Genomic DNA, 25,005 nt, shown 5'->3' with positions numbered 1-25,005 from the left:
GTTTAGTTCTTTATGAATTTACAATCAGAGCAACATTCACCCTTTGATAAGCTGTAATTTATATATGTATGTGTGTGTGTGTGTGTGTGTGTATGTGTATATATATATATATATATATATATATATATATATATATATAAATTTTTTTTGTTCTGTTTGCCCCTAGCCCTTGTTATTGTCAACTCCCTCAGCCCTCACATAACCAAACACAACTGAAACTGTTCTCCAAGATGGAGTGTAACAGAGGAACCAGCAAATACATGTAACAGGACATGCACATGTAAAAGGTGTGATTTTTGTTTCAAGAAAAAAAAAATAGAAAAAAGCATTGCTGAAACCAAACTTTGGTTTCAAATCCTTGTTAACAATACAACAAAAAAGTAAAAAGATAATTGGGATTAAAGAATAAAACATAAACTGGGAAAAAAAATCTAGTTCCGTATTAATACATGACAAATCAGTTTTCTGTCATCTTTTGAAAGGTTGCAGCAAATACTGCTAGTTTTGCTGTGGGAAAAGCATGCAAAGAAACACAAACACTGTCCTCACTTTTGTTTGCTTACACAACAGGTAGTGTAAGGTAAGAAATATTCTGAAAGACTTATTCCAACCAGGCTGATTTGTCCCATGAACACTCATCCAGCCATGGTATAAAAGCTGGAATACCCTTATAATTGACTAGCTTTAACGAGTAACTAAATCCCGAACCCAAATCTCAGTGAAGCCATGACTTCCAACAGTGAAAAGCAGGTCACCTTGTCTTTGATGGCTTGTGATGTCACCACCCACAGAGGACAACAGGTGGTGACATCACCTGCCAGCAAAGGCCACTACTGTACACTACTCTTCACCATTAGAGGTCATTGCTTCACAGAGATTTGGGTTTGGGGTTTAGTAACTCTTTAAAGCAGCCACGACATATGCCTCCCCTGCTGGCTGAGATCAAATCCTACTAGACCTTTCTCTCATGTTGCTCCCTTGCTCTTGTATCTCTTTGTGTTTTAAAGATAAATAAAAGCAAATATTATGATACATCTCGGGATGTTCATCATTATTTTGTGCAGTGGTGAGTATGAGGCTGACCTATACTGTAATGTATTAAAAAACATCATTGGATTATATTATAATGTGTCATTTTGGTAAATATTCACAAAGAAAAATCTGATCCAGCAAACATCATCAGGTAAACATGAAGCTGATTACTGAATGAGATCCAGAACAGTGCCTTTATTTTGTATTTCAGTCAGCATCTTATAATGTAAGCCATGTTGACTCAAAGGGCCGTCAGCAGCCTGTAATATGACAAGAAAAGGAATCTTGGAATGCCAGAAGCCATGAAGAGAGGTGCTAGCTTGTAGGCTGTATCCCGCAAGTACCTGGAAGGCCTTTTTGAATCTGTGATGGCTTATGCAGTTATGCTTCACTCACACCTAGAAGGATGACCTTAATCTGTTTTGCCACTCTTCTCAGCCTAATCCCTCCATAAACATGACGTCCAACCTGTTTTGCTCCGTGCCATGAATAATGTACATACAACAAGCATCAAACGATGTTTTTGTGCCAAGACACTATGAAAGTTCTGCCAGAGCCCAGCAGCTTTTGGACACATTTATCTTCTTGACTGACTTGTGATGTACACAGTGAGGCAAGATGAAAAAAAAAATGAAAAAGAAGGCACCTGGCATTGTAGAAAAACAGCAAATCTGAAAATGGCAAAGCACTCAATCTTGATAGCTGAAAAATATGTGTCTATGTAATTTTCACTATGAAAGCAATGGAGGGAAACAGATTGAGGTGTGTTGAGAGGGATGCAATGGAAGTAGACTGACGTCCAATCATGAACCTCTGCATTTCACCAACTCCAGAAAAGGCAAAACATTCCCACACCTAACTTAACATTTCCACCAGATTTGGGCCCATGTTCCTTATATTTTCCCATTTTAATCTGATCTTGATTTTAGACATGTACAAACATGCATAATGGAAATTGGGAAAGTGAGACTTAAATATAGAGAAGCATTTCCCCTAATGCAAGATTTTAGGCTTTTGTCAATCTTTCAGTCTCTTGTCTGTCTGCATGCTTTTCATCCACCTGTATTGACTTTTTCTAATTTTTGTTTTAATTGTGCCTGGTCTTTCCAAGACAAGATGTGCGTCGAGTTAAGGCCAGGAATACTTTCTTCATAGTGCTGAGGAGTGTGAATAAATGTAGAATGGGTGGATTAGACACTTTTATTTTTGATCTTAGATGGGTTATTTGATGTCCCTGTGCAGCTTTGATATAGCTAAGCCATTTTGTGCTGGAGTGGGTCGCTGTCTCCAGTATAGCTGCCCTCATAAGCAGGCCTCAGATATCCTTTATATTATAGATTTGCATGGTGTTGCAGTTGGTATATTGAGCTAAATTTATAAAGAACCTTTTTTGATTGTGTTCAGTTTTGATCACTCAGCTGTCTGTTGTATTACTGACTTGTGCTTTCCATGTTGCTAAACCTATTCCATTTTCCACTACTTAAAGATTATGATGCATTTCCAAGCTAATATCATTGCCACAACATTTTTGTCAGTATATGAGATAGATTTGGACAATTTCATACATCAGTTTTTGTCTATGGAAAGCCTTACTGTCAGTCTTACAGGCGGACGCCCTGAAGGGCAGGATAAACTTAGAAATCGACACAAAAACACATTTCACATTGCCTACTCTTCTGTCTGCTGTTACATCTCTAAGAGAATTTGCCTTCAAACATAAAATGATGATAGGAAAGCAAAAGAATCTCAGTTTCACACCGTTTTTTTTTTTTATCATGGAGATGTACTGTACTAATTGTCTTTGATGTCCTTTGTTTTGTAACTGATCACAGGGAAACAACATGCGTCTATGATGTGGTGTAGATGGCTTGAAGAACAGACAGCAGCAGGGGGATGGAGTTGTCATGGCCTACCTGAGAGACTGCTCCAAAGCTAGTGCCGCCAGTGACCGACCATTAGTACTTGGCAGCAGTGCCTCCAGCATTTCAATGTAAAACTGACATTTAGAAGAGAGCAGATGACGCTATTGACACTTGGATAGGCAGTAATTAGTTCTCCTTTTAGCATTCATTGTGTGAGGCATTTCATCGTTAAATGTCAATTATCATGGCAGCTCCATTCAGTGGCTAACCTTCAGTTACCACTGTAAGCATTAAAGGGAAGGGTGCCTTTAAGAATAAGCTCCCTTTATCCCCACTCTGACAGGTCTCTTTGACTCTACTTAGTGTTATGGATGAAGACAAAAATTCAAGCATCCAAGGAAATGTTTGAATGTTACACCGGCTTCAGGTTTTACCTGTGATGTGGCATCATTTTGGTTGCAAAAAGAATTTTCTTTTAACATGGTAGTTTTATGGGGGTAATAAATTGGTATGGTAGTCTGATGTATAGAGAAACCATATTGCCTCCAACTTCATTTCCTGTTTTGCAAAATCCATTATTAATCATTTGTAATTACATTGGAGAGCTATGTACTTAATTCTGTCTCTCAGCCTGAATGCACTGTATGCCTTAACAGTCATTTTTTTGAATTCAAATACATGTTTTCTAAATGAGTGCTCACTTTTTTATCACAGTTTTTATTATTATTTTATGGTGTCCTTATGATCCATTTGACAAAAATTGCAGATGTCATGACAGGCTTAAAGGACCATACCAATGATTTTGAATATCTGGCCCACTTACTACAATTAACCCACAGTTTACGCCACAACAAGCTATTGCAAATCAGATGGTAGTATTGTATTATATAGTATTTCACAACATTTAATCAAAATTCTTAAGTTTTAAAATTTGAATTTTTATAATATTATAAGGTGGATGTTTCAACCAAAATTCAATATTAATAATTATATTGTAATTAAATAATTACAACTAGTATTAATCGTAGTATTAGTATTAATTATGATAATACTTTTGATGATACTCTATTTGGAACATCCATTGTTAATATTCACCTAAGTATGAGAGTAAGATTCTAGCTGTAAGCTTAATACAATTTGTAAATTGAGTATTCACAAAAACTTTGTTTTGAAGTTAAGCATGAACATTATCAGCATCAATACATCTGACACAAAGTTGATACAAAGTCAACTGAGAGTCTGTTAGTATTAAGCTGAATATTTACATTAGACAATTTGATGTGACTGAAACTGATATAACTGAAATTGATATAAAGGTGAAACTAAGCTGAATTATAACATCACACAGTCCAAATAAAGTGTGACCATTCTGTCTAATCAGGAAATGAAGGACAACAGATGGATAATAGCAGGACTCTGGTGAAAATACAGTGTTGAAACTTTAGTTCTGTTTGCACAATAAACTGCTTAGCTATCATCTGTGTGCTGCAGACTTCATCCATCTTCAGCACATGTTGTCTCTTCTGAGATGCTCTGTATCAGCTTGTTCACATTGTGTGACACATGGCAATATCCCTCTCCGCTCTCTGTTTAGACATCAGCCAGACTGGAAACAATCGATGACAGCATAACGGCACAGGATCAAGCTAGCTTAGACTTTAATAAATCCTTCTGCAAAACATTTGCAGCAAAACTACCCGTACCCTTGACATTATAAGACATCTAAAAATAAACAGTAGATTTTGTGCCCACCAAACAATGCAAATTATAGAAGAGGTATCTTTTATGGCTTAAGGTCTGACTTTAAAAATAACATGTCACCATGTCACCCACATTTGCCTAGATTTTTCCAACTAAGAAAATGCTATCTGAGTTAATGTCTGGGAAGTGTCTCTTAATAAGACAATGTTGTCTTGCCTTGTTTTCTAACTTGAGTAACTTCATGCTCAATTCTCTAAAAGATGTCACTTTTTTGCAACTTGCTACCATCACACTTGGTTAGTTAGCAAAGTGTTTTATAAAGTAGTGAGTCTCCCAACCACCTATAAGCCACAATATGCTGACAGTGAATGGCTATACTCAAGTGCTTATGCTATACCTTCATGTATATTTGAGTGATGTGATATACAAGTTTCAGCTTACCCAACAAATTTCATAACAGAGAACCAGGGAGCTTATGGACCCGGAAGAGGATCAGTCAAAACCATTCATTTGGATCCATTCACATAGGGTACAGCTGAAGGTGTGTGTGTGTGTGTGTGTGTGTGTGAGGGAGAGAGAGAGAGAGAGAGAGAGAGAGAGAGAGAGGGGTATTGAAGCTCATAGAGGGATAATCTGGATGGGCTCCAGGTTGCAGCTCAGTGCACCCCTTTTCAAACACACACACACACACACACACACACACACACACACACACACACACACCACTTATAGTCCCCAGAGACAGACATCCTCTGGCTTTGGCGCGGCAGAATGCACACTGGCGCCACATTAACCACCCCTTTTCAAAAAGCACTCTGAATAACCCTGCCATTCCAGTGGAAAAATCTAATCCAGGTCTCTTAGACTTTCTGTTAGTGCTGTGTTCAATCTGATATTCTAATTCTACTGCAGCCAAGGTCTTACTCTAGTCTGGTTTGATTTTTAGCACCTCATTATAACAGGCAAACTCTCCAAAACTATGGAAGAAGTTGAACTTCAAAGCTGTTGCACAGAGTTGATGAAAGGAAGGCAGGTTAGATTTTTAGCACTGGTTAAAAGTTGAAGCCAGATGATTTTATTATGGGACAGATGAATCAGATAACTCAGGAAAAAAGTAACATGTGTCGGAAGAAGTGAAAACTCATCTATGCATTTCAACTAGAGGATCAGCTCAGTCTCTGTTGTACAGTGTTAGATGTATGCCAGTGTGAAAATGGATGCATTTTAAAATAGGAATATCATGAAACCTGCTACAGTCAAACATTACAGCAATATTTAATGACTCACTGATTGGCTTATTATCTAATACAAACCAATGCTTCCATGATGCCTGTAATGCTCAGGTTTTCTTTTTGTCACAGTAATAGAGGTGTTAATTTAGTTATATGTTTGGCACTGAGAGTTAGTGGTGGACTGGTACTGGTACTGGACTGCATTTTATTGAGAGCTGTTTCTACTATTCAGTCCCCCTCATGCATATAAAAAGGGAGGACAAAAAAATACAAACATCTCTAAATATAATGCAGTCCAGTACAAGACCAAGAACAAGAGAAATATAATGTTTGTGCTGTTGTCGCATAACCCCATTTGTGGCAGGGGAAGGCAATCAACTCAATCAACCAACTTATCTGCATTTGAATGTTTGAGCTCATTTCATGAGATTTGATAAGACTGTGGTAGTAAAGTGATACGATGATGCCCGTAAAAAAGGCACTGATGGAACTAGTTGCTGTGTTGGTAACAACACTCAAGGCTCACTACGTGCACAGCTCAGCCTCACCAAAGCTAGGATTCCCATCGGATGCACGGATTGATTAAATCAACACTACAAACAAAACAAAGACCATCTTTCTATAATGTGTTTTTAAGCATTTTGAAGGAGCAGAGTGGGTTGGCTAGATTGATCTTATTGACAGGAATTTACTGAGCCTGTGGAGACCATGATGGAGAGAGGTCAATCCCTTTATGCCTAAACTATACCAGCATACGTGACATTAGTGTATCCAAAGTCACTGCTGCCAGTTGCAGCATTTGAAGCTGACATGCCAGGTGCATTCTAGTTCCGTCACAGTTTGTGCATTGTGTTGTGGCATGCAGCATCCAAACAGCTGTCATTTACAAGAGATACAGTAAGGCATCATCAGCATAACAATGGAAACTATTTTCCAGTTATTCAGGATTTCTGGAATATAAAATTGGGAAAATCTCATCTTATTTTGTACTCCTCTTATCTTAATGTTTAATAGTTTAACATCCTTCCAGAATTGATTGTTCTAAATTTCCCATATGAATTTATATCTGAGGGTTTTTCTTTCTTTCTTTCTTTCTTTCTTTCTTTTTCTTTTTTTCTTTTTCTTTTTTATTTTTTTGGTCCATAATTGATGCTGTGATGGACTGGTGACCTGTCCAGGATGCTGGTAAAGGCTCCAGCCCTTTTTGTCCCTGATTAGGAATATGTGGGTATAGAAAATAGATGAATGAATGGGTGTATTCTTGGAGTAGAGTGATCTTAAAGTGGGGTTCGACAACAACATCCTGAAATTCGGCAGGCACAGTTACAGCGGTTAGGGATTAATTATTAATGGGATACTATATATGGTCAAAGTATTTCTTGGAATTCATTAAGAAATTTTGTAGGCAGAATATCAGAGGCGCTGGTGAAAGGCTTCACCTTGGCTACGGTCTTTAGTAATAAATCTGTAGAGACAACATAAAGCTCGTGAAGCAGTAATCTGTGTGGCTGCGTTTTGAGTAGCTGCAGTGATCTATGTTATGATACTGCTACCTTTGTTTACAAAAAAAAAAAAAATCTTTGACAGTACTATTATTTTGATACTATTTAATATGTCAAGGTGAACACATGAGGTGCGAGGACACTTTACATTTTTGCTCTACTTCCTCTATGGTCTCTTCAAAAGCAAAAATATTCTCAGTGAACAAAGACGGAGCAGTTATGTTAGCTTTTTCTGTTCAATAGGATACAATACAGTGCAGAATAGTGCAAGTGAAATTATTCACAGTTATGATAACATCTGGTAAAGGTACTATATTTACAGTGAGGAGATGAAGACCTCAGAGGTAAAAATGGGAGAGAAGACAAGGTTGTTTTTGTGGTTTTCCAAATTTGGGAGCAATTATTCAAGTGTGTATGATCAGTTCATTAAAGCTTATAAAACTTTGAACACTAAAAACTCTATTAACAAGGAACATTAATTTCAGCAAACCAAAAACGAAAGTATCACTGGAAACATCAGTTTTACGAGGTGAGTTTACCTGATTGGTCTCAGCGGATCTACCCACCTGCTAGCTGTCCTCTCCCTTTTTGTCTCTGTCAGAGCGATTTGATCCGTTGTTTAAAGCCAGAGGGATGGGAAGACTCTTTTGGGACACAGGGCTGTTAAGAGAGAAAAAGGCCAAACTGGCAGAAGTGCAAATACTGTAGATAAATGATCATAATTGCAGTTACAAATATGATGTTACAGATATAAATCATAGGTAGCTTGGGACTTTTTCTCACATGTCGTCCTCCTCTCTCTCCAATTTGTCCTGAGTCTCTAATGTGAACAATTGCATAATTCACTTTGAATGTTCTCCTCGTAAGTGGGGTTCCGTAAGGGTTCCATACCTTTGGTTAGTCAAATTAAACATAACACATTTTCAGCGTTTCCAGGTCAATTGGTGGGGTTACCCTCTAATTATGTTTGGATTACAAACCATTAAATACAAATAGATGAACACAAAACTAATGTGATAAACTAGTGATAAACAGCAAATCTTGAATAATGCAAAAGTTGCTCTTTATGCAGATACATAGTTGAACTTTTGAGCCACTAACAATAGGATGGGGGCTTACTTTTTCATAATCTTTCCAACAGTTATTCCTTTTCGTTTAAAATATTCATGGAAGGGCATGGGAGGTCACACACCGCAACATTCTTGGCAGTGAAATTGAACAGTTTGAGGAAGTTTCACTGCAGGTAGTTCTGAGTTATGAGCAACATACCACCAAACAAATTGCTGGACAATGATAGCTTCCTGACAGGGTGAAAATGACTTTGGAGGCTGTATGACACCTTGATAATCTCTTTTTTTAAGAACAGATTTTATCTCTTGTTGCAAAGCTGACTGTTTAGTAACAGATGCAAACAAGTCTACTTTGTCTTTCTGTTGGAAATCTAAAGTGTAATAGAATTTATGACAGCTGCTTGATTATGTATCAGAAAGTAAGTCAGGCTCTTGAGGAAGTTTTCCAGTACCTGCGTTCATAAATAACCAGTTTTGCCAAGGAACTGCAAAGGCAACAACCCTTGGCTACAAAAGCAAAACAAACTTTTCATGAAAAAAATCTCTAAACCTTAGTTCATACAGTAAAAGGTCTGTTTGATACTTTGATGAATACGCTGCTAAGTTTTCACAAATACTGCGGTGTCTGCCATCTTGGCAGCCAAATAAGATCTAACAATCTATGTGTTTGCCATCTGGATACTGGATAAAATAGTAAGAACAAAACAAAACAAAACAAAAAATAAATAAATAAAGGAAATAAAGAAAAATGCTGTGGTAACAAAGCATGTCATATGATGTCCATCCATTTTCTATCTGAAATTAATATTCAGCTGTTGGCTAAGTTTTTGTTCCACTCTACTGTTAGTTGAACAGTACAACCTTGGTTCTACTGAAGGTTATATCTCCAAAATAGCCATAATACCTCTGCTGTGCCACTGAATGCACAATGTACCATTGTGTGTGACACTGCCACTTTTCATTTAATCAGCCTCTCTATTGTGAAGCAGGTATTACTCTCAAGAGCTTTCCTGACAAAAGCTTCATATTTCTGAGTAAATTAATGAAAAATTGAATCCCTACTCTGAAGGCACTTGTTCTGGAATATCAGCCACCCTTCTCTAGCTGTAAATTTAAATGGCCTTTTAGTACAAATATTTGTAATTCAGGCTATTACTGAAATCAAGGAATATTTGTTTTAAAAATATATATCCTTTAGTCAACTGCAAGGGTCAGTTTGGAACAAAATGTTATTTGCAATGATGTTTTGGCAAAAGGCTCCCGGTGTGAGGCAAGGGCTATGTCTCAAAGTGAAAGATAAAGGAGTACTCAACACAGAAAGACAGGACAAGAGGACAAACACAGAAAAATAAAATCTAACAGTAGATAAGACTGCAGAGGACAAGAAAAGGCAAAACCAGCAGTGCAGTAACAGCAGGGCAACTCTAACACAGCTGCGAGCAGTTCAGCAGCACAGACATGAGTAAGGGGTAAAATCAGACAACACGTACTAATACAAATACAAACAACTTGCGCACCAGGATACAGCGAGGGAACAATAGACATCATATCTTTGACTTACAGACAGCAGTAGGAGTTGAGGCAATCAATACACAGCTAAAAGCAAATAAAACAAACATAAAAGCAGCACGGGAGAGAGGATTGTTAGTGCAGTTATTGAGCTGGAGAGCAAGTACAAGTATGCGAGAAACTGTCTGTGATACAGTCCTTGAAGGCAGAGAGAGATGAAATTGTCCAGTTTCAGAGCCCAGCCTCTTTTGTCCTCTGTTATTTGTTTTGAGCCATTCCAGCGAGATACTCCATTTTATTCTGTGTGCTCTTTAGGACAGATAATGTGTAAGCGCAATGCTTGTTTACATTTAGCAATATATGCAAGGTTTATTTTCAGTCATTTTTCAATTTCACCTGTAATCCCCCTCAGGTGCAAAAGTCTGCCAGGCACTCGTTTGCGCTGTGTCTATTGAAAAACAGCCTCACACTGGACAGTGCCAAAAACCTGCTATAATGGGCCCCAGGATAATGATTACTTTGAGTGATGGCATAATGAGGGCTTTATAAATATGCATGGGTCACTAGGGGTAGTAATATTGTGGATTATTAAAACTGCAGGGTAAGAGGTCAAGCTAATGAGAGGGAGCTGAGGGTGGGCACAGCTACTGACACGGGAATTACCCAGGTCAGATGTCTGGAACATAGGCTGTTTTCAGACCGAGGGACAACAAAACAGTGAACTATGTGATGCTTGAATCAACTATGAGGTAGAGCTGAAGTAAAGACTCTGTCACTGTCATTTGCCACAGGAGGAAATTGGCATCCATTCAAAGTCAAATTCCTTTAGCAAATCATAGGGAAGGGCTTAGAAATCGAAGTGGAGATTCGACAGGAACATTTGCTATCTGTGCTAGCTGTGCGCGGGTAAACACAGCCCATGAAAACATCTCAGCAGGGCCTCAAAATCTTAGCAAGGCATAGAAAAGGAAGGTAATTTCAGGGGCTTAACTCTTTAAACTGAAGAAGATGGCACATTAGATGCTGTTAAAAATGCCCATCACCTCCACCTTTTCACATTTTGTGAGTTTTATCAAATCCAAGAAAGCAATGTTGGTTGTAGGGCTAAAAATGCATTATGAGACAGGAGAAGCAGAAGGCTAGGACAGCCCCTCCTTTTGAGCAGTACACCCCAGCAGCTGGAGGTAATGCTTGAACATGTTTTGCAGTCTTGCAGTTAGCAAACAAGCATTCAGCAGAGTCAGTAAATACTAATGAAAAAAAGCAAATTACTGCATAGCTGTTATGGGTGGATGCCGTGTAAATAGTTCCATCCCAAGCGGTATGCAATGTTGCCATAGAAGCTGAATTCAATATGTAATAAATGGGAGCAATTGTCCAATGGTCCAACATGTCTTCTTTTCATACAGTACATTCATAAAGTATTCAGACCCCCTTCACTTTTTTCACTTTTGTTTTATTGCAGCCTAATGCTACAATCATATAAATTATTTTTTTTCTCTCTCTCATTAATCTAGATTCATTACCCTGTAATGACAGAAAGGAAAACAGAAAATCTGAAATTTCATATTGACGTAAATATTCAGACACTTTACCTAGTACTTAGTTGAAGCACCTTTGGCAGCAATTACAGCAAGTCAGTTGGTCAGTCAAGTCTTTTTAGGTATGACACAAGTTTTGCACACCTGGATTGGGGGATTTTCTGCCATTCTTCTTTGCAAATCCTCTCAAGCTCAGGCTGGGCCACTCTACGACATTCACAGGGTTGCCATTATGGGGTGCTGAGTGTAGATTAATGAGAGAAAAAATGAATTTAAACAATTGTAGCATCAGGCTGCTTTCTGAATGCACTGTATGTTCACAACACTGTGTCAGTGGGTTTAGGAGCTCTAGCTTTTGGAAGGCAGGTAGAAGGAAATCTCCAATTAAAGGAAAAGAATCATGGAAAGACAGTCAGTCAGTCCATTGTTGAGCAGATTGTCCTGCCTGTCCCCAGTTTCTGATCAGAACCGAACATAGCTGTAGTAGGGAGCTTTAAGATAGAACATAGGGATTTCATGCCAAACAAGTTAGCACAATGATAATTGAGGTTTTCATCACTGCTGCAGAGAACTGGAGGAATGTGTTGCCAGAGGTCTGGGGCTGGGCTGAACTATTTCATGCACAAAGAAGTGGTGCTCCATGTTTGTACTTTTTGTGAATATTTATGAAATGACAAACATATATATATGCATATATGTTTCAGGGCCACTTGTCAGCCCTGAGGTCATTGTCATTTTCCTACAGTGCCACATTTGAAACATTTTCCTTAAAACACCATAGGGCAGGCTGGATTTGTGACCTGTTTACTGCCCACAAATGCTTTGTTCACTGACTGACTCAGCCAGTCAACTACTTATAGACCTCAAATACCACTTAATCAGGATGCAATTAAAAATGATCAAAACACTAACCACTTACAAAGCTGTAGAACATATTGTGTAAAATAAGATCTGCATGTAAGATATTGTTTTTGAAAGAAGATCTTTTGACATGCATGTTTGTTTGTTTTTTTTGTTTGTTTGTTTTGTTTTGTTTTTTAAATTAATATTCCAGTATGTGCCAGCTGATAAATATGGAGGACCAGAAAATTGTGCCACATACCATGGTCCTCTTTCAGGTATTCCATCTTTGCTCATCTCTAATTAAAAATGTTTCATGTGCAGTGACCTTGACAGGCTGACACAATGCCTCATTTGTGGCTCAAAAAACTGCTACAGCAGCACCGTTGAATGCAAGTTCATTAACAACAGTCCTAATGGCTCATTACTGTACATTCTAAATCCATATTCCTGAACGTAGGCATTTTACTTTAATGGCTCAGTGGTAATTACATTATTAATTATGGTTCTGTTTACAATACTGACTGTGTAGCAAACCCAACCAAATATAAGATATAGATGTATTTTTGAGGATGAAATGTTGTTGGTTTAATGTTGGAAATTTGTAACCACTAATGTAAAACAATGGTTAGACAACAGTATTTTTCGTTCCAGCCAGTAACATCAGTAATTCATAAAACAATGTGTGGTAAGTCATACTTGGGTATTAAGAAAGAAAACACACATTAAGACTGACCAGGAAAATGTTTTTGAGAAAATGAGAAACGCTAACCCCTTCTGAAAAAGGTTGTGAAAAGGTGTAAGTGTGTGTATGCATAAGAATTCCCTCAGGCTGTTATTGTACAGTGCTGTAAATTAGTTTTTACACAGCATGCCCAGTTAAGTAAAGGTTAAAAATGTATGAATGAACTCTTGTCATGCATGTGATGTGATTATTGTACCACATATTGTATTTTGTTATTGCAAAACAGCATGTCAAATTGCAAAAACTGCAAATTAATTAACAACAATGCACTGATGATGAAGACAAATGCACAGAATCCATACACTCTCAATAACCTTGACATTATATTGGAGATAATACAGTGGCTAGCTGGCAAGAATCCTGTGCTCATTATGGATAGAGGAATGGTGATTCAAAAATATTAGCCAGGCCCTTGTGTTTGACCTCTTTTTAACTATTTTACTGAGGAAACAAGGATATTGATAACAAAATAATAAAACCTGCAAAGGTAATAAGGACAAATTCTGTATGTGCAGGCTAATTATGTGTCTTTGGTGAACTGCAGTAAAAGCATAAATGAGTATTTCAGTGCAACCACACTTTATATTTAGATTGTGTATTACACAATTTTTAAGAGTGTAATAAACGTGTGATATTTGTTATGTAACATTATTTCACTTAATTACCTAACCATAATTACTTGACTCTTTTTTTCCAGACATATTTTCAAGTTTCCAGTGAAACTCCTTCTTCACAGAAAATAAAACTGTTTCTAGCAGACAGTGTATATCGAGTTAGAGGATTATGAAAATACTGTAGCTTAGTATACAGATGTTTACTTACTGCACATAGCAGCAGTTCTGATCAAGATGGCATTTACGCTTGATTTTATCCCCGCTGATTCTGCACAGCTTATATACTGTGTAAGAAAGAAGTGACCAAATTCCAGGAGTGTTAGCACCACCATTGTAGAACATCTGACCGGAACGTGGTTGTTAAACATACACAAACCAGAGGATGGTCCTCTAAGATGGTGAATTACAGCCCTTGTTGGCTGGTTAAGAGACGTGGAGAGTTAGCACCAAATTGTGGTATAAAATACATTTTTCAAAGGTTTTGAATCACTGCAACCATGAGAGGTCCTTGCTCATATAGAACTGTGCGCAAAAAATAATTGGCTGACAGGCCCAATAGTATCACTGATTTTTGGAAATTTGGCAAAATCATGTCCCACTAAGAAAAATGCTATTTCTGTTGGAAATTTAAAACATTTAATGAATAAAAAGAATCAAGGGCATAATCAGGGGTCCTTTGCACATTTGTAAAGTTCTTTCATAGGTTTATTTTTAATTTTTATTAATTTAATGATTATATGTTGGCCCATGGCCTACAAAACCAGTTGTCCTTGGATAGGAGATAATCATTTCAACTTGATTAAAACAACAAAAAGTAATAATTTCATTGAATAATATATTTACCACAAAGAGTACATCATAATATGTATTAAAAACTACAAACGATGAGTTTTGAACAATATGTACTATTATTTTGTGGTTGCTCAAAATGTTTCCCAGATATTCGTCTTCACCGTCAGATATTTATTAAAAAAAAAAAAAAAAAAAAAAACTCTACAAATACAAGGTCAATTACATCTCTCTCTACACTCTACTGCATGCTTCAAGACCACTCAGGCTCCTTCATATTTTTGGACACTGCTACTGTCACAACTATAACATGTCAGCACCGTCACTTTTGTTTGAAAAATATTAGATTAGATTATGGCATAAATGTATACTTTTTAAGAAGAGGTCTGATGCAGGTAGCAACTAGGGGGAAACAAGATGGCTAATGTGAACAACTCATGCTTGTCATGTGAAAGAGCAGGTTTTTGTCACCACCGTCAGACGTCACCACCGTCAGGTTTTCTGTCTGATGGTGATGACTGAAGTCTGAAAAATGCTTATAACAGTGCTCAGGATTTTTTGTACCAAATAGTTAAATAAAGTTGTTAAGCAAGAAGCCATTGACTTAAGTGGTATAAATGTTGGAATTGTATGTTGTAATGAGGCGACTGTCACCACCGTCAGATTAGTGTCACCACTGTCAGAGGCAGTTATATTTGTTTTAAATGAATATATGTACAATATGTTTCTTTGGTGCTGTTGAATTATTTAAGTATTAGTCTCTTTTAATACAAAAATATGTTTTTCAAAAAAAAAAAAAAAAAAAAAAAAAAAACATTACGGTGACAGTGTTGACAAAAACAAAGTAGCCTAATAACTGGGGAAAATGCCTATTTTATGAAAAAAATGCAAAATGAGGAAGTTGCACCGGTACAATGCTGAACAGTCAAGACCTTGGCCTATAATGATATACCTTCAGATTTTGTAATTTAACTCACTTTTTTTTTTTTTTTTTTTTTTTTCAAAATTAAAACCTGTTTTATCGAAATTCCCAAGAATCAGTGGTATGTGAGATTAGCTGCGGAGAGGTATGCACACAGTAACAGATACACGCGACTTAATGCATGACCCCCTCTAGGTTGCCACTTGGTGGAGGTAAAAAAATAAATAAAAAAGAAAAATACTCATCCTGTCCTTACTTCCATCTCACAATAAAATATCTTTCAGTATATTATGTGGCGTCCATTTTCAACAAAGTTTCCTCTGCCAGGCCAATAAAAAAAAAGTGCTGGGATTCAAAGCCATATGTAACAAGTTATGGTCTTTACTGGGTGAAACAGCACCAAGGAACGTCAGTGGGGCAGTACAGGTTTCTCCCTCACTCACTGATTCAGTTCAATAGATTACTTAATTACTATACTTTTAAGACTTTCAGTCATGCATGCTCCTGGTGTGATCTCGATGGGATGATTGACAGATAAGACAAACAATTAGAAATGTCTCTAGTTAGCCCAGCTTTTTTCTCCTTCCACAACACACAGCACGCCAGCTAAAAACCCACTGATGTCAACAATCTAACATAAATAAGTGTTTCACATAAGTTTTGTTATACTGAAGGTCTGTACATTGTTAAGATTTGTTCATAACAAGTAATGTATATTTTATATTGTAATGAAGCACATCCCTCCACCTAGCATTGTGAACACCCAGAGGACTCCTTTTCATTCTTTTTTTAAGACTGTATGTCTGATGTCAGAAATACAGCCAAATCAGTATCCATGAGACCAAATATCTCAACATCTGTATTTGTGTCTGTATTTCCCTGTTGTTAGAAACACAAATTAATACTGATAATAATAATATTGATAATAACAATAATAATACAATAATTGTCATTTTTTTGTGAGAAATAACATGGGATGTTCTTGTACACCACTAATACAAATGTATGCAAAACATTTTATGGATTATTTTGTAATTGCTGCTCTGCTTAACTCCTGGAAAAAGCTGGCTCTTCATGTGTCATGTAAGTTAATGGGTCATTTTTAGTATGGGTTTGAAATAAATGGTAATTCCATAGCAAACACTGCAGTGACAGGCAGAAATTTTACAGAGCTGAATGCAGAAAAAAGGTAGAGGCAAACAAAGAGAAGCAATCTAAACTCCTAGGATCATGGGATCATACAGTACACACAGGAACATGTGTGCATGTTGTAGTCTATTAACTAGAATCATGTAAGTTTCACGTGGCCAGAAAGTCAAAGAAGTAAGAATGCCTTTTTTTGTCCGCAGAGGATACACAACCAATTGCTTGGGCACAAGCAATTTGTAATGGGGTTAAAGCAATCGGACATCAATTCCACAGTTTTCCTTTACACAGGCGTGCATATGCTACACTGCCTGGATGCTCCATGGGGAAATTCAAGGGTTGTACCCTTCTTGGGGTCACAATGGTTTTTAGGAGGGAGAAACGCTTTCATGCACGGAACTCCGATTTGTGCCTGCATTACCCCGGGGACAGCACTGCAAATGCTAAATAAGGACAAGAGCAAATGCCTGGATTGCAATGAAAGCCGGGACTGTCTTCTGTGTGGATGGACAAAAAGACCAGGCTTTGCTGGAGGTGCTATTTAATAATTCATGGCCATATATGATTGGCTGCAAGCGCCAAGCCCTTTCCACACCCCTACAGGAGCATCTGTTTGCCTTGCATGGAGTAGCTTGATGTGAAACAAGTCTTCGACGTCGACATTTAACTACAGAGTTCTCAAAAAAGTTTGTGCTTTGTTGAGAGAAGGAAAACATTTTGCTATGGATTGCTGCCACATCCCCTTGTAGGCCTCTACATGTCCATATGCATGCAGACATTTGCCCTGAAACAACAGTCAACCGTCAATACAATATCCAGGCTTGGGAATAGGATGAGTAAACATTGACTCCACACAAAAATAGGCAATTACTATTTGTCTTGTTTATTAGCCATTACTTATACACACTAATCTGACTGAATAGGACTTTTGTTCAGCAAAAATCAGAGGTTGACAGTTGTTCCCATCTGTACGCTTTATTTACTAGAAAGGTTTCGCAACTATCAACCTTGCAGCTCGGAACATTCCAGTTTAGTTCTGTATGATTTGTTTCCTTCTTGTGGCAATAAATTAAATGGTGTTTGAAATATTGTGCAGGGGAATACTTTTTAATCTTTAAATGCAGAGACAAACAGGAGGGAAAAAATCTTTGGGAAAGTCATCACTACCTTAGGTAAAATAGGATTTCCTTTTTTTAAAGTGTGGTTGATTTAAAACTCATTACTCATCATAGTGGTGATCACACTGGCAAGCAATGAAGGAGGTGGTAGTCATGTAATTCCCATTGACCACGTTTACATGCACACCATATTCTGGTTAGGGTCAATATTCCAGTTAAGGTAACTGCACTGCGGCAACTGGAATATTCCGTTTACATGTTATTTGGCATATTCCCATGTTTCAGCGTATTCCACCCAGCCGCGGGGGGCAGCAGTACGTGTATAGGCGTCTGGTCTGCTGGAAATACAGAAGAAGTCTTCTTCCTCTTCTGTCGCTATTTCTGTGTTTTCTCCCATCGATATACTCCATGACTGTAGTCGAGTTGTAAAAAAAAATTCAGGGGGGATGGTCAATTTTTTTCACTTGATGAAAAGGGAGGATGGCAGTTTTACAGGGTGGATGATTCTGACCGTTTTTATTTCAGGGGGGATGCCATCCACCCTCATCCCCCCTCAACTCGAGTACTGCTCCATGATATTTAAGTCTTTCATTAGCTGAAGGCAGACTGCAGTCTCCTGGCTCTTGCTGTTTTTCGCCATGTCATTTTCCCCGCTTGCAGTAACCATAGCAACAAAGATGCCCCAGAATTCCTTGCGAATCGAGCATGTGCAGTCATGACGGAATATTCTGGTTCAGGGCATTTTCCAACTAAGGTGTTTACATGCCTCAACATTCCGGTTGGAACAGGCATGTGCCAGGGGTCTTATTCGGAATTCTCTCCAACCGGAATATGACGTTAATGGGTTTGGTGCGTGTTTACATGACACGTGCGCAACCGGAATATTGTGAATATACCAAATAATACCGGAATACTATGTGCATGTAAACGTAGTCATTGACTTATATGGCTTGGGACTTGAATAACTGATCATGCAAGTCTTCTGCAGCGGAGCTGAGAGCAGTTTGTTGGTTCCAACTTGAAGGAGAGTAGCTACACTTGTTATTGTTTCTTCAGCATGACCTGACCAGTCAAAATTGTCACAATCTACTAAGGCAGCACTGATAACATATCAACCATGTCTAGAGGGACAGCTTGAGTTCAAAAGTCACTTGTTACCTAGTAAGTAAATGGACCAATATGCTGTACCCATTGAAACTGGCTCCCCAAGCAACATAATAGCTTTACTGCTTATGCCTAAATAATTGCAGTGTGATCGCCACCTAAAGGTTAACTAAATGCACCAGCTTTGGAATATTGCCACAGAGATTAACACTGCAATCTCAGCAATAGGGCAAAATGAAGGAATTTTTATCGGTGGGTAACAGGTTTAAATATTATTGTTTGAACTCATTTGACATAAGCTATTTATGTAAAAGTTCTCAACATTAGTTTTAAATCCCACTGGTCAACGTCATGAATATATTCCTTATCTATTGATAGTAGCATATCATGTATACATTGACAGATATTTTCACCCTAGAGGCAGCATTTTATTATGGCAATGCAGATAGATTAGGAATCGTGGTGCTTTAAGTTCCTTATCTGCATTTTTCCATTACATATCAGAAGTTATTTGAAGTCATGAGAAACCTCAGAATCTCTGCTTTCATGAAAATAGTACTGCAGATGTGAGCAAAGCATCAGTATTCTTATCACACTGCAATGTCTATTCCTTGCGCAGGTATATGAAAAAAAAAAAAAAAAAATCAAAGGATTAAGTGGAAACTTAAGGGAACTGAACCTGAGCCAGATTTTAAGCAACTGATCTCTCTTTGCAGAATCCAACCACAAAGCAAAATTAAGAGTTTTATGTGGACAAAGGCCTATCCAACTATTTGAAATAAGTGACACATTCTATTACAAAGTGAATGGTAGAAGTTTCTTTTGGAAATTTTTAAAGAATGGTTAGGTAACTCCTTAGTTTAAGAAAATAATTTCACAGGCTGAACCTGCTTTTATACCTGTATTGAGTAATGGACTAGAAGTGTTATCAATATTTTTTCCCCAACCTGGATATGTGTAGCAATGATACTTGCTGTGTGGGGAATAGGTATATTGATGCAATACAAAGAAAAAACCCAGTCAGACTATATTGATACTTTTCAAAGCACTGTATCTTATCTTGAGAAAAAAAATATATATATTCCAAAGAAATTCTTGCATGGCTTATTAATCCATTTCTGACAGCTTGCTCACTTAAAGTGATCACATTCAAGCCAATTGTGAGAAGCACATTCGTCTTTATCCTCTAACCAAAAAAGAGCCTCAACCACTGAAGGGCTCCAGATCACAACCATGGCTTCAATGAGGAGAGTGATAGCCTAAGAGGTCTTCCCACCAGCCTCCCATCTATCCACTACTGCCTCTTAATCCTATCTGTAAACCAAAGGCAGCTGGGGGTTCTGAACGCCTATGCCACCCATACTCTTAACCCCTGCCTCTAAGTGAATGCTGACTTGGAGCATGAATCATCAGTGTAGGACTATACAAAATTACTCCCGTCAGCCAAAGGATATCCACTGTGCATTTCAAAGGGTGTGTTGGCGGAAGTATTTTTCACTGCATGTAGTTGCATGGACAATAGTGGAGAGTAGATCTTTATTATGGCAAGGACCCAAGAATAAATATGTATGATTCACTGACACCAAACTCCTATCAAAACCATGGCATCAGAAATGCTCTCACATTTAACTGTGTGTTGGGTTATTATTATTTATGTTTCTAAGCCAATCATGCTAAAGGATGACACATAGCGTCACAGGGATTCTTTGCTTTTGCAAACTTGCACAGTGCTCCCCCTGCACTGTTTAAGCATTTTCCTGTCATGTTCAACTCCGAATCAGATTGTGATCATGATTGGGTTGTTATTTTTGCATGGATCTGTGTGAGTCTGATAACAGGGGCATGTTATGTGCTGATGAAAACTGGTGCATGCCACAATTACTGCGATAGAAGCATGCAAAAGTAGTTGACATGAACCCTATTGATATACTATCCTTCCCATTACTCTGGTGTATTTAGATATTGGCTGCCCAGTGCATCAATATGACCCCTTTTTATCCATCATCATCTTCCTCCGCCATCTTCCCATGTTGTTTATCCATTTGGCTTCGTGCAAGAGTAGGGGACATTACTCAGTGGTCGGATATACAAACAGATCTGACTGTAACAGTTTCCGTGGTTTCTGCTTTTATCCCTGCAGTTAGCTGTGCAGCATCACCTGCAGTCTTTTCAGATTGAGATATGGTTAATAATTTCATTAACTGTCTCTGTTGTTTTTGTGCAGATCAGGCTGCAGCTCATCACAGCACCCCCCACCCCCACCTCCCAAACAAGCACACACACTGTTTCTCTCCCTCCCTCTAACTCAGCCTCCTCCCTCCCTTCTCCCATCTCTCATCACATACTGCAGCTCCTCCCTCCACCTTGCCCTTCTCCAGATCCCCTCCCTTCTGCTCTCTCTCTCTCTCCATCTCTCTCCATCCCTCCTTCGTTCTCCCTCAATATTTCAGCCTAGCCGAACCAACAGAGGATACACCCTCCCTGTGTGTGTGTGTGTATGTGTGGCTGGCTGTGTGAACTGCATGTGCCTGTGTGTATACACATGTGGCTTTGCAGTTGACGGGAAGGACTCATAAAGTGCTCTGGACTCGGATATCAGATCCCTCTCCTTATGCATATTTACCACATTTTTAACAACACTGCAAAATCCCCCCATTAAAGAATCTCATTTTCTCCTCTCGGGGCAGCATCTCGATGGAATCTTCAATCCTTTCCCCAGCATCTTGGATTTAATGAGCAGCCACCGTGGAATGAAGCAAGCAATTTCAGATTTCTCTTCGTTACAGCTCTGGTAAGGGTATCTCTCCCTCCCTCTCTCTCTGTCTTTCTCTCTCTCTCTCTCTCTCTCTCTCTCCCTCTCTCTCTCTCTTTCTTACTCTCTCTTTCTGTTTCTATGTCTATCTGTCTCTCTCTTTTGCTTGCTGTTCCTACCTGATTACCTCTCATAACATATTGACAGGTGCAAGCAGTACACATTATGGGATAGGGGAGCAGTTAAATGAAGCAGAGCAAGCTATCTATTTAGGACATGGAGAAAGGGAGAAAACGAGGATGGGCAAGCTGTGGAGTGAGAAAGTGTAAAGAAGAGGCAGGGAACAGAGATGTGCGCTGACACCAGTGATGTTGCTCATGCTGTCAGAGGCTGGAGGGAAAAAAGCTTCACTTGCTGCTTGCTATTGATCTGGTGTTATTTTCAGCTTCCAGTCCTCAGAGCCAACTTTGCATGCTCTGCTTATCAATGATAGTATTGGTTTTTGCCACTGGTGAATACTAACAGGGAACGACATCGTCACACTGAAGAGGTAAATTCTGACTGGTGGATGTGCAGTAGGAATGGCTGAATTTTTCATGCACATATGCTGAAGTGTGTTTACATGTATGCACTTGCCTTCTGTTCACAGCAAGAGGGGTGTATCGTGTGCGACTGTGGGAGTGTGTTTGTGCACAGCAGTGGTTATGTAGGTGTGTTGCAGTGAGGTAGGGCTCAGATTTCTTCTTGTCTTGATGTTTGCCTGCATAGTTATGAAGTTATTCTTCCCAGTGGAGCCCACCTTTAGCTGATGTGGGGGCAAAATGGCAGCTTCCCACCATGTTGATTTGTCTGGTTTCCTGATGGGCCCTTTTGACAGATGGTCTGACTTGAAAAGAGATCAGCAGGGACTGATGTGTGGTGGTCTACTTGCAGGATATAGGAATGCTAAAGTGGAGTCACAGAAGAAGAGACTACAAATGGAAAAATATCAAAGGGTAAAAAAAAATATTTGGGTAATTACAATCACCCGATTCCCCTTGCTTTAGCTTGCTGGACTACCATTAATGATGATGATTACGGTGGATGATTTTATTTACAAAATATGTATTTGGGAATCTCAATACTAATCACATAGGGATAAAGACGCTGAGCTGAATCTAAGTTATTAGTGCCTTGGGCCGATAGGCCAGAGGTCATTTAGATTATTATGTTTGTTTGGATTGCATGTTTTCCACTTTGCCAGCTGGAGATGGAAGGTATGGCGTAAGGCAAAGTTGACGTTGCTATTTTGGTCCTCCCTGCATGTTGGATGAGCTTCTTTCCTTTTATCTTTACTGCTGTCTTGTTATTAATTCTCTATTCATCTCTCTCTCGTCTCTACAAACTCTACAGGGAGAGGAGCAGAGAGAGATTGTTAGAAAGGAGAGGGTGAGAGATATTTAGGAGAGAGAGAAAGAAAGAGGGGGAGGTTGGTACTGATGAAAGCAGGGGAGAGAATAGGAGAGGGAGAGAGCGAGTGCCAGTGGAAGGTGAAGTAGAGGCAGAGCAAAGAAGAGAGAATGTAGCAGTGGGAGATTGACAGGGAGCCTGAGACCAGAGGACGAAAGGGAACGAGAAAGAAAGCAGTGTGTGCTAACAAGCCTCTGAAATAGCTTTTAGGCAGGCAAACCTCTTCTGAGGCCCGTTCTTTTGGTAGGGGGTCAGCTTACACACACAGCCACACTCTCCAACGGAAAACATGTGATAGATAGGCCAGAGCCTGCATCTCACACATGCCTGGCTGCATTTCCTGTAAAGGACATCAATATTTATCACATTTCCCATTTCAGAGGAGGAACCGTGATAACACTATAGGATGGAAAAATAATAAAAGATAAATCAAATTACTTTGCCTTGGGCAGACCTCCTTCTGCTTTTGTTTCATTTATAATTCTTTTCTAGTGCTTAGGCAAGGTCAGCTGATACTGTTGCATATTAAAACTACAGTCATGAGGCCATGATAATCAGTGTTTGACTACCTGCACTACAGAGTCTTATTCGGATGAGGCGGAATAGCAGTAAAAAAGTGTTGTCAATCATATCCTCCAGTCATTTGGTTTAATTGTAACATATCATGACAGAGAAAATTGAATATTTGGGCTCATTATTAGAGCTCTCATCTAATTACTGCCTGTTCTGTTTTAATTCAGCTCATATAGCAAAGTTGAAAATTCATATGGGAGCACCAGTAAGGACATAAATGTTTTAATATAAACACTTCTGACATGGATCTGACTTGAGGTGGTGGAGCTTTTATGAAGCATTTTAAAGAGAATGAATAACTGAGTCATGTGCCTACATTTATTTTATTTGTATTTTTTTTTTTTTTTTCAGAGCTGCTCAACAGTAATTTGAACTAGAGGTATTCGGTTAACTGATACACTTATTTGATAAGTTAAGTGATTATTAAGTGATTATTTTATCATTCTCACTCATTTACTCACACACGCTCACGCACATGCACACACACGCACGCACGCATGCACCATGTGCCTTACTGTGACTAGCAGGAATCATTTTTACCCCACTCAGCTGCAGTAAAAGCTTGTCATGCAGTGGGTGACTTGCAGCCAAGAATGACTCACTGTGCCCATGAATGCTCTTCCACCCACAGCCAGGGAACACTGATATCGCCCATGGTGCCCATCACCAAATGAGAAGTTAACAACTCATTTTTCTTCAACTTCCAAGGCAATTATTCTCAAGGCCGTTATAGCGAATAATGGTTATTACTGATGTGGTTTCATGATTTACCATGATGCATGAAATGAAGTTGGCAAATCTGTTATGGCTATTCACAGCTAATGGTGTCCATAGTGTTGGACTAGCATTGTAAAATGGGAGTTTAGTGAATGTAAGCATTTCATCCCAGCTGCCCCTCTGACTGGACACAATTCAATACATGGGGTTACCGAGATCCACATTGATCAATGACACACAGGTCATCTTACCTCCCACTGATAATGAATACGACACATTATATCAGAGGTTTTTTTTTTTTTTTTTTTTTTTTTTCTTGGTTTTAGGGGATGATACATTTAGTTCTGTGTGTGTGCATCTGTCCATACTACATTTGCACACTACAGGGCCTATCAGCCTAATATTTTTGTGCACAGTTATGATTGTATGCTTAGGAACCTCTTGTGGTTACAGTTACATTTGTTCTCACTACTGCTGCTCCCTCTCTTTATTCACTCTCTAGCTTGCTCGACCACTGCTGCTCTCTCTCTCTTGCACTCTCTCATCTAAAACCGGAGCTGACCTGACTGTTCTCCAGAACATTAGAAAAAGCAGAGCCGCTAGATCACAAACAAAATGGTCGCATAGCAAACCTTTTGTTTTTGTAAAGTACAAATTTGGTTGCATTCCTGCAAGGGTCTGTCTAGGAAGCTGTGCATCCACAGACTGACAAGCAAAACATTTTCGGCAGCTAGATTTTGTTAGCTTGAGCACTGTGTAATAAATATTTTTCCCCATATTTCCAATT

The sequence above is a fragment of the Myripristis murdjan genome, chromosome 6 (genome assembly GCF_902150065.1).
Source record: "Myripristis murdjan chromosome 6, fMyrMur1.1, whole genome shotgun sequence".
Lineage (NCBI taxonomy): Eukaryota > Metazoa > Chordata > Actinopteri > Holocentriformes > Holocentridae > Myripristis > Myripristis murdjan.
Note: the sequence above shows the minus strand (reverse complement) of the source record.